This window comes from Lissotriton vulgaris, chromosome 5, assembly GCF_964263255.1.
Source record: "Lissotriton vulgaris chromosome 5, aLisVul1.2, whole genome shotgun sequence".
Classification (NCBI taxonomy): domain Eukaryota; kingdom Metazoa; phylum Chordata; class Amphibia; order Caudata; family Salamandridae; genus Lissotriton; species Lissotriton vulgaris.
The window spans coordinates 1,869,616,034-1,869,627,613 of NC_141693.1; the positions used below are offsets into that span (position 1 = coordinate 1,869,616,034).

At 46.2% G+C, this 11,580-nt stretch overlaps 1 protein-coding gene across 2 annotated transcripts in view; it reads right to left on the reverse strand.

Annotated features, from left to right (window-relative positions):
- MED24 (mediator complex subunit 24) overlaps nt 1-4,704 on the reverse strand; it is a 296,784-nt gene extending 292,080 nt beyond the window's left edge. For both annotated transcript variants that reach the window (XM_086924369.1, XM_086924368.1), the window contains exon 1: nt 4,659-4,704. The gene's annotated coding sequence lies outside the window, so the exon portion shown is untranslated. The remainder of the gene's footprint in view (nt 1-4,658) is intronic.
- Between the last annotated feature and the right edge of the window lie 6,876 nt (nt 4,705-11,580).

The following is an 11,580-nucleotide window of genomic DNA, read 5'->3' on the forward strand; positions in this document are numbered from 1 at the left end:
CAAAACCCTCCTAGACTCTCGATCTCATCAAGATTCCTGACTGCTCTCCCCCATCCTCCAAGTTGGAGGATTCTGCAAAGAGAGCAGCGGATTTCGCTATATTCTTAGACGAAAAAGTGAAATCACTTGTGGATTAGGTCGCTCATCCTACCCCTCCAGAGGAGTGCAAATCCTTAGCCATTTGGCAAAACTTTGACCCCATATCTGAAGATGCCCTTCTCAAGTGCATCCGCGAAACAAAGCCCTCCAATCATCATCTGGACCCCATCCCCAGTGCCATTGCCATTGACTTTTATACCCTTTCCCTCTCCTACTGGACCACTCTGGTCAACCTCTCCCTCTATCAAGGCTCTCTTCCTGTCTCCTTCAAAACTGGGCAGGTCACCCCGCTTCTTAAAAAACCAACTGCTGATGCGTCTGACCTCAACAACTTCCACCCCCATCACTAACTTACCCTTTCTTGCGAAGATTACAGAAAGATGTGTAGCGAAACAACTCTCTCGTCATATCAAGGACAATGATCTTCTTGACAATTTCCAGTCTGGCTTCACTCAAAACTGCAGCACTGAAACAGCCCTACTGCAAGTGGTTGATGACGCGCTGAGGATCCTCGACTCGGGGGGGGGTCCTGTCTTCTAATTCTTCTTGACCTTTCTGCAGCCTTTGACACTGTCAATCACAACACCCTCCTCAACATTCTTAAACAGAGAATGGGCATGGAGGGCACTGTGCTTAAATGGTTTGCCTCCTTCCTCTCTGATAGATCCCAAATGATCAAAATAGTGAACAGTCTTTAATCTCCTGTGGCGGTAGGTCAAGGTGTTCCTCAAGGCTTCATACTTGCACCCAAATTGTTCAATCTCTATTTAGAACCACTAGGAAATCTCCTAAGTAAATCCGGGATCCACTATCATCTCTATGCTGACGACACTCAAATCTACCTCAAGGTTGCCTCCACTCACGATCTCTCTATCCTAAGCTCTACTCTCGACTCCATTCATAACTGGATGTTTACTCATCAACTGATTCTGAATCCCTCCAAAACCGAATTCCTCCTCTTCTCCTCTTCAATCTCTCCTCCCCCGGTGCAATCATGGATGGATCAGTTGAATCTACTTAACACTAAACCCATCATTGCCGACAGCGCAAAATCCCTTGGTGTAATTCTCGACAAAAAACTCAATCTAATCCCCCACATCAATTCCATTGCAAAGTCTGCTCGATACCATCTGCACGCTTCTTCCCGGAGCAGGACCTTATAACCCTGGTGCAATCGCTGGTCCTCTCCAGACTTGACTACTGCAATTCTCTTCTTACTGGCCTCCCCAAATCCCACTTGTACCCCCTTAAATCTGTTTTCCATTCAGCAGCTCGTTTCATTTAAGGGGCCATAAGAAGCAACCACATCACACCGATGTTATCCACCCTCCGCTGGCTTCCAATCGAGGCTAGAGCTATCTACAAGACTGCTTGCATCACCCACAAAGCCTTGCACTCCTCTTCTCCTCGCTACCTGGCGAATAAACTGAAACTCTCTGGAGGCTCTAGAGACCATCACGTAATGCGGAAAATCTTCTGCTTGAACCTCCCACTTTCAAGAAGGAAAGAACAATGGCACAATCCTTTTCAGGCAACCCGGTGAGAATCTGGAACTCCCTTCCGCCGCAGCTCCGGACCACCGCCTCCTCCCGGGCCTTCAAAACGGACCTCAAAGTTCTCCTCCTCTAAAAACACCTCCAAAAGTAATCCAGCCCACTCTATTATCTGAAGGAAGACCTCCCTTTACTGAAAATTCTATTCTCCTTGACTATGGAAGTGCCTTCCCAGTGTGTTCTTGTGGTTGGAGTGTTTAACATTCACTGCTGTATTATCCTTGTACTTGTGTTTGGTACCTTTTTAGGTCTCGCACCTGCGACTGCAGGCCAAAGGCCTGCAGTCGCAAAGCGAGACTATTGTCATCATTCTGGCTTTGAAGGACTGAAAGGGAGAGGACAGGAGACTGGCACGCGCACGCACGCAGCAGTCTGCCGGGATCAGGTCGCGCGCATAAAGTTGCGCTCTGATTCCGGTAGGCTCTTCACATCACACATAGAGACCCCCCTCACCCCCCCCCTGCGCATACACACACACACACACACACACACAGAACCCCCTCCAGCATACACACACGCACGCACACACTCTAGCGCACAGTCCTCGCAGAGGCGTAGCTCCCTCTCCGCCCCCTCCTATCCCCAGTAGTAGTGACCAGAGAGCGCGGGTACCTTGCAGACACCATGGGAGGTCCTCGCGCCCCCAGCCCGCTCCGTTACCCCGCCGACCGTGCAGCAGCTCCCTCTCTCCACCAGGCTGCTGCTCCTCCTCTCCGTGTTGTTCTCCTGGTCTCTGTCCAGGCGCTCAGGAGGGCGTCACTCACAGCTGAGGCGAGCAGTGACGTAGTCCACCTCTTAGCCCTCTAGGAACGAGGGAGAGGAGCTGATGGGGATTGTAGTTTTTTACCGACGCCATACCACGTGCAGCTTTTGGAGGCGTGGCCCGAAAACACTACAATTCCCAGCAGACCTTTTCTGCGCTCGGAGTTTGGATGGGTGATATGTTACCATTATTGCTGAGAGTCATTAAGACCAAGTGAGAAAATGTACAAGCAATACAATAGGTTTATTTTTCTAGTTTACTGTCCCCTTCTTTTCTCGTTTTTTTTTCTAGTTTATTCTTGCTGAAGACAGGATATTTGGAAGTGACCACGGAGAGCATCTCGCGGAGGTAGTTTAATTTCGTCGCTCCAGGCGTTCAGAGGCAGAGTTGTTTGCTGTTTTCTGTTTGAAAGCGCATAACCGAGTCTCTAAGACACTGCGTTTAAGGCAGCTCTGTGTCATCCAGCTGGGGCACGCAATATGACTCCCGCTTCGTGTAAATGAAACGCAGCTTGTTTCCCGTGCTGTAAATGCTGGGAGTCACGGAGTGCACACAAACACATCCGAGGCAGCCCGCGACTATCTCCAGGGCAATTTCAGGCGAGGCTCCGGAAATACATATATTTTTTAATGGAGCTAAATAGTTCGTATTGCAACACTCCAATACACAATCATCTGGCACATTACAATGAGCTATTAGTTTTCTGTGACAGTACATCATGAACATGCAGAAAAGAAAGTGAGCCCTCAAGGGTGTATGCGATAATCAGCAGCATGCACGTAACTCACCGAGCCATCTTCCTGACAGAGGAGTTACCGAGAATTCCTCATACAACGAGCCTAAAAACAGCTGATGTATCCAACCTACTGACCTTTTCCTGTGCCTGAATGGCAGTCCATTTCATATGTTGCTAGTTTAATAACGGGGACAGCATTCATATTTCACCACTCCCGTACTCAACTAGTTTTTCTTGTGCTGTGGCCTGTGTGGCAGTGCTACTGAATAAGAGCATATTTAGGGCCTTGTAGCAAGTGTGGAGTACTGTTCACCCCTCAGAGGCCCTCCCACTGTCCACTGCCTTCTTATCTCTGAGACAGAAATGTTTGACCGCCCCCCCCCCACATGTTTTGCAGTCAGAGAGGTTATTTTGTGTTTCTTCGCTGCACCCACAGGGTTGCAGATATGGTGCGTTTTACAGTATATTTTCCATTATCAAACATTGTCCAATCGTTGAATGGGTGGATAGATCAAGATTACAGACAGGGCTGCGTGGCTCCATAAATGAATAGCTTAATTGTTAGCAGTGGGTGCATGAATGAATCCAAGAAGGATTGGTAATGAATAAAGACATTCAGCTATGTGAAACAAATTGTCTCAATGCACTGACCAATGGTGGATGGTCTGATTCTAATTTTAACGTTCGCATTACAACAACCTTTCCACAAAGCATGATAGACCACATTTTCAAGATTCCTGTTACGTTCCATTTACTTACGATAACCTTAGGACTAACCACGCACACCCTTTAACTCTAAATGATAAGCTATTACTAGACTTGGTGATTTCACTTAAAGCAAAAACTATTCTGTCAGAGTAGAAATCCACATCAGAAACTAAAATGGTAGAATATTTTGTGTCACCAGAAGTGCGTATAATGCAATGTATAAAACATTATATAACATAACACAACATACCGCTCATCACTTATGGGATTCTTTTGATGTTTACCCTTTATTTATCGTTTTTTAAAAACACATAAATAAAGGGCATTGTTATTTACAATGCTAATAGCTCAAAACCTTATAAATGCGAGACCTATTGCATTGTAAATGCTTGTTGTAACTTGCACACACCACTTTCCCTTGTAACACACAGTATGCTACCTCTCACATTTTGTTTACCTTTGATACTTGCACAAGTGCCACCATTGCCTACGTTACGTTTATTCTTGTGCCTGAGTGTCTAGCTTATTTTGCAGTATTATACCTCTATTTGTACTTTGTTTTCTCTTATAACCTGCACACTTGTCACTTTTTCCTCATGGCACCTTTGCTACCTCATGTATTTTGTTTGCTCACAATTGTCACTTTTACCTCATGTAACTTAACGTCTGCTTTTGTAATTTGTTCACGTGTAATGTTCTCCTCATGTAACAGTTCTGTTCCTTGTGTGAAGCGCTCTGACGCCTTCGGGTAAAGTCGGCGCTATATAAAAACGCATAAATAAATAAAATAAATACTTACATACACCTTTCGAGCATTCAGCCTACGGTCTGTTGTCCTTTGTTGATCTTTAGCGGATGTAATTTGATTTTGCACTTCCGGGTCTTTGAACAGCCAATCCCATGGCTGAACATATTTCAAGAGTCGTGAGGCGTACTGCTAATGTTAGACATCGTGGATTGGAGCCTTGTGGGCATCACAGCCAATCCTAGTGCGCAGCACAGAATTGTGAAATATCGACTGGCTGTGCCGTTCTGCCCAGGCTGCAGCCAGTTTAGTTGTTACTTTTATTTTACTTGAAGAGGCCCACACTGTTCGGTTGCGGTGTTACAGTTACGAATGAACGAACAAGGCAATCTGCTCTACTGGGTCGTCTGTGTTATGGATGGGAAGGGAAGAAGGGGGAGTGCGGGTGGCAGCGTTTTGAGGTGGCTTTTGGCACGGGCGCCAAGATTTAGAGGGATGCACATAGCTGATCTTGCGAGTTGTATTAAATATATTCTTTTCTTTTCGTTTCCTCCTTTCGATTGACTTTCATCCACATGTTTTTCCCTATGGACTATCACATCCAGTTTACCAAATGAATAGGCGATTTTGGTGTAGAAACCAGGTACGACGAATGAGTGTTCGCGGACCGGTCACCGCGCTGATATTCAGCTACGAGGTGATCTGTGAGCACAAAAGGGCTCCTCACTGGGATCACCAATGGGAAGGGGCGGATTGGAAGGGCTGGCGGAAGATGATTAGCAGGGGAACCAAATTTAGTTTTGCCCGTGGGCTGTCTGTTTTGAAGGGCCAGATAAAACCCCGGCCCTGGTTGTCGACATGTGACGGGGGTAGAGTGATCTATGGTTGGACCTGTTCACGGATTTGAATAGGTCATGACTTTCCTTATAAAAAAATATTTCATGGGTCAGCCAGATGTTGAAGGGCTTAAAAAGTATGGAAACTTTGTTTCTGAGTACATTGGGAGCGGCAGGGCCAGAGATGTGGCTAAAGGAAAACAAAATATTCAGCAACTATTTTGTGGGGCTTTTACCTTTAGATAAATATAAAATGGCATTTAGAGATTGTTTATGTGCAGGAAGTAGACCCTTCCTACGTACACAATCTTCCCGTGAACGCAGACACCCTTGCACGCTGCATTGGCGCTATGCTCTAAACTTAGCACCAGCGCACAGCTGCACCATATTCTTGTAAATATGGTACAGCCTTGTGTTTCAGAAGTGGGGGAGCATGTCGTTAAGCCAAGGAGGCTAACAACACGCTCTACCACTTCTTTGTACAACAGTTCTTTAGCTGATGTGTGATGGGATAAGGCCTAGAAGACACTAAGATTCTGTGGGTTATACAGACAGCTTGTGGAGTGCCGAGCTATGGGTCTAGTTTGGCTACAAGAGCCAAATAATGAGCCAATCCATCAAACAATGTAAATCAGGCAACAAATGTCAATAAAAATTATGATAATTGTTAGAAATGGTGATCTCTAGTTGGCAGCAGCTGGTGCCGAAGTCCAAATAGGGATCTTTCTTCCCAAGTCAGAGTAAGGGGGACTACACCCTTTGATAACCCCTGCTCAAACCTGTGGTAACTTTGCACAAGCAGACAGGCCCATCTCAGAGGCAGTGTGTGAAGCATTTATAAACATACACAATAATGCAGGTAAGACGCTACAAACGGACACCACAAGTAAGTATAAAAAAATAGTTATCTTTATATAGACTGAACATGAGGCTTAAAAGCGCTCAAAGAGCCACAATGCACTTAATTACAGAATTTCTTCAAAACAAAGGCACTCAAAAAGTGTGCAGAACGAACTTAGTTCGAGGCTGGGGTCCACACAACCTGGTGATGCTCAATGCACCTGGGGTTTAAAGGGGCACGGCACACAGCCTCACAAGGAAGCCGCGATGATGACAGGCGGACTCGCAGCAGCCGCAGCTCCCGGCTGTAGCGGTCCGAGGCGTGCACTCACGATAATCCTGGGACGGTGCTTAAAGGTGGGTACCCAGTGGCACACGCAGGGTGATAACAAGATCCTCGAAGTGGGGACTAGTGCGGGCAGCGGCACAGCTCCTCAGCCGCAGGGGCCTACAATAGAGATAGCGATGATTCTCGAAGGACGGCAAATGCGGGCACTCAGCGGCACAGCTCCTCAGCTGTAGCGGCCCACAAAAGCGATAACGATGATTCTCATAGGATGGCAGATGCGTCACACAGCGGCACAGTTCCTCAGCTGCAGCGGCCCACAATAGCGATAGCGATGATTTTCGTAGTACGGCAAATGCGGGCTCTCAGCGGCAATAGCTCCTCAACTGCGGCGGCCCGCAATAGCGATAACGATGACTTTCAGCCTGCGTTTCCCACAGTAGAACCAGAGGCTCTGGAATTCTCAACAGAGGCCTCCCCTGCAAGTAGAATTCCCCGCAAATTGGAATCCGGACGTCTGATGGGTGAATTCTAATGTCCCTGAGACTTCAGCAGGAGGCAAGCTCAAATCAGGCCCTTGGGTAGTTGCTTCAGCAAGATGGATGAACGTTTCTATGTCCTTTCCCTCTCGTTACACGGACAGAGGTTTGTCTTGACATCCAGAAATAACACACTGTGTAGGAGTTTTAGCACAGATCTTTATACCCCAAAAGTCTTTGTTCTCAAAAAGTCACAAATCACTGAACCCAGCCAGATCCTGTTTGGTGTCGTTCTGGAGCACTTTGTTTACAAGGTTGCATCCTGCCTTTCAGAAAGAGGGGGTCTGCCATCAGCCGCACAGTGGGGGGTGAAGCCATCATTCACCTTGCCAGGCACAGCCCTGCTCAGATCAAAGGGTCACCCCTCCCCATAACTGCAGATCTCTCTATTCAATCCAGTTCGGGCTCAGCCTGCCCTGTCCCTCCAAAACCAGACAGCCAATACACATAACAGCAGAGCACACTGGAAGACTTAGGCAAGAAAATACCCACTTTCTAAAAGTGGCATTTTCAGCCACAGAATATCAAAATAAGCTTGACTACCAGATGCACTTTAATATTGTGAGCTCAGGCATAGTAAATTTAGCTTTCCTATCATGTTCCTTGGGTCACTTAGTATTATAGACTGTAATACAGTCAATTTACAATTGTGAGCATTTGTGCTGTGGCACTGAATGGCAGTGGAACAGCGCCCAGAGCTTCTAACACCAGCAAACACAGAGGAGACAAAAGCGAAAAATGGAAGGTAGACCCATGCCAATGGTGCCAGGTTTAAAAATAAAATAAAAGGTATTTTTGACATTTCTATGTCTAAATTAAATAAGTAGAGTTATATATACTTCATTGAGTGACATTTGTTGAAAGTAATACATAAAAGAAATTCACAAATTCCCACTACCCACTTAAGCTGACAACGTTGCTACTAGTTACCAAAATGTGTGTTTGTCATGTTCACTATTTATGTAGCCTATATTGTTATTAAATGCAAAGTAAATGGATTGTATATTAACCATATAAAAGTGAGGTTTGTGAAGAGGCCAGAGCCTGTACTGAATTAATTAAATGTGCTCTCAAATCATATGTTTAAGGAAAATGATAGAGAAGTGAAGCTGTGTGTTGTGTTTCTATTTATTTGCTGGAGGTCTGGGAAGTCTGTTGCTGTTGGGAAATGTTCCTAATATATTTTCCCTTCTGCTATGGTGTTTCAACAATAAAGCTTCTTTATTGCTGCTAATGGAACCGTCATAATTTAAAATTTTGGCGACAAGGATGGGACGTAGAGTGTTGAAACACCATTAAAGAACAAATCTACGTTTTATTTTGCCTCAACTCGTCGGATTTATATACTGCAGTTTGGGACAATACTTCGTTGGAGTTCTACAGTTGCTATTGGAGACAACACTTCATCGGGTGCAACAATTGGGGTCAGTATTGTTTTGCCCCACTACTCTATTCACGATTTTCGTTCTGCTTGATCTGGAAACTTTGCTCCATGTTCATGAAATCCAACATATTCTTCAAACTATTGTATTTCTATTTACGGATTGCAACGCCTTTCTTCACGGACATTCAAACTTAATTGAATTCATTTTTTTATATATATATTTTGTAGCATTAATGTGTTTAGCGCGTAATATTTGACTTACAGTTGGACCCTGGCATTTCAAATAAAGCGTATCCATTGGGGAACCCTCAGTCTGTTCTGGAGTTTCCGGAAGCTCTCGTTGTTCTCCATTCCACCTGGAATTTGTCTCTTCGAAAATTGATCACGCATTATATGATGCATAATATTTGTCTACGTGCGTCCAATGATGTGTGTCGTACAATGTAGATCTACGTGCGGCCATTTTGAAGAGTGTTTATTCACTTTGTTATCTTACACGCTCTCGTTTTTTTTTTAGAATTAACTTTTATGCGCATTTGTGGTCATTTCAGCACATCACTTCTATTTACCATTTCTCTTCTATTTATTCACGCATTGGTTTTGATTGCATTAGATTGGTTACATTCAAATCTGATCCACCGTGAGTATTTATTTTTTCTAGTGTACTTTTTACAGATATCACATTGGAGGTTTTTAGGTCTCGCCCTACGATTGCAGGCCAAAGGCCTGCTGTCGCAGAGCGAGACTATTGTAATCATTCTGGCTTTCAAGGACTGAAAGGGAGAAGGCAAGAGACTGGCACGCGCACGCAGCGGCCTGCCGGAATCGGATCAGGTCGCGCGCGTCAACACGCGCTCCGATTCCGGCAGGCTCTTCACAACACATGCACAACACACATACAGCCCCCGCCTACACACACACACATACAGAACCCCCCCGCCGAGCATACACACACACGCACGCACAAACATACACAGAGAACCCCCGGCGCTTACACACACATCCCCTACCTCGTCTCGGCGTCTTCGCGCTCCCTTACCCCCGCTCCACTGGTGCGCGCGCACCACAGGTTTCTATTCCGTGTTTATTAAAACAGCCAATCAGGAGGCAGAACTCCTTTAAGACGTGCTCCCTCTCTGGTCCGGTTCTGGCGTATCTGTTATTAGGTAAATCATAAATGCGTGTTACATATAACAGGAGGGGAAAGCTCCAGAATAGCACGGGGCAGAAGCAAAGAGGCTGCCCTTCCTTTGTGACAGCTGTGCTTGCAAGCCTTGAAAGAACTCGCCCATCCTGGGAAGGGTAGAGCGCCGAGCAGCATGGCAGCGCTGAGACAGACAGTCATAAGGTGGGACGGCACGATCCTGGGTTATCAAGATTTCACAAATCCACACTTAGCGCGCAAAAGGAGCAGCTATAAAAAGGAAACTCAGAAGGTGATGAGTGCACGGCAATGGTGCATGGTATTTTCTGGTACAGTCTGGTAAACAACGAGGGGGGGTTCCGGTAACAGCTCCACATTAGGCAAACCAAGGAAATGCCAAGAACAGGAATATTCCCAGGAAGCGTGCACGCGTGGTAAAAATAACGAAAACATTACGCAAGTAGACAGTCATCAGTGATAGAAATGCACGAGAAATGCTCTGTTCAAAGCTCCGTCCGAAGATGGCGTCTGCGGTTCTTGCTTAGGTTTGCTGACTTACGGCTTATCTGCTACTGGTGTACGGCGCCCACTTATATATTTAAAAAAAACAGCAGTCTTGTTTCAATTTCTGCTGCTGCGCTCGCTTTCCTAGGTGTAAGGTTTACCCTCCTCACCGTTTGCCAGCCCCATGCCACTTCGGCGCTTCCCTTGTGTCCCTCCCTCACCTGGGCTTTCACTTGCCACTTCTGTGGCTTGCTGTGCCCGGGCTGAGGCCTCCACAGTGCTGATCAGGTGATGGCCCGGGCTGCACATCAAGTAAATTCCTTCCCTGTTTTCTGGTGCAGCCTCTGAGCGTGCAAAAAGAGGCCCTCACAGGAAGCAAGAGCGGCAAACCCAGGTGAGGCTTCCTTGGCATAGGGATGTAGGAGAGGTGCTTTGTCGCCTCGACACGCCTAGCCAGCTGATGCAGTACGTAGTTGGGGGTGCATCTGCCAGATCTGCAGTCTCCATCGTGTCTAGCTCCTCTACACATTTTTCCTCTTCTCTACGTTCTCACGTCCCTCTCCCTGCCTCCTATTTTCTCTGTTTCTCCCTCTCAATCGATCGGATGTCTGTTCTCTTTCCTTCAGCAATTCCATTTTTTTACAGCAAGGTGGCTCAGTGATTTAAGCTAAGGTTACTACACCATGTGGGGCACCAAAGCGCTAAATAGGTAGCACACTGCACCGGTTGAATCCTTATTCGGTACTGCCAAAAAAGAGCCAAGAAGTAACACCTCATTACTGCCCCCCATCAATTCTAAGTGACGCCACCCCTCCCTGCCCCCAGTTAACCCACTATAACAAATTGTCTACCTCCCTGCGAAACCCGCAGAGGCTGGGCCCTGGATCCACTCTTTAATTGGAAAACACGAATTACAGGACTCAAGCCACATTAACAGCACTGGAAGTGCTGTTTTGCCCAGAAGGTGCGGTTCAGTTCAGTTCCGCTCCGCACTGTAAAGAGTTTAACTGTTCATACAATCCAAGCATGGGTGAGACAAAAGACAGAGTGAGCGCATTTATATATGATTGTGCATGCATGTCTAAAGTGTGCACACAGGGTAGGTATTTAGGAATGCCTGCGTGTGTATGCTTGTATATATGTGCATGCATTTGTCAGTGTGTAAATATATCGCCTCCTGGTAATGCTGTGTATGGATGTGCATGCTTCCTTATGTGCCTATCTATGTGTGCGTGTGTCGATGTGTATATGTGCTCAGACCTGCATGCGTATGTGTGCATAACTATATGTATGTATGCTTATATGGTTGCATCTATCTGTGTATTCAGCTGCAGGTGGGTTTTTCCAAATGTGTGCCTGTCTATGTGTGCGTTTGTCTCCGTGTATGTGTGTTTCTTTGTTTCGGTGCTTGTTTCACGGAGTTGTTGGGGTTAATGTGTGCAT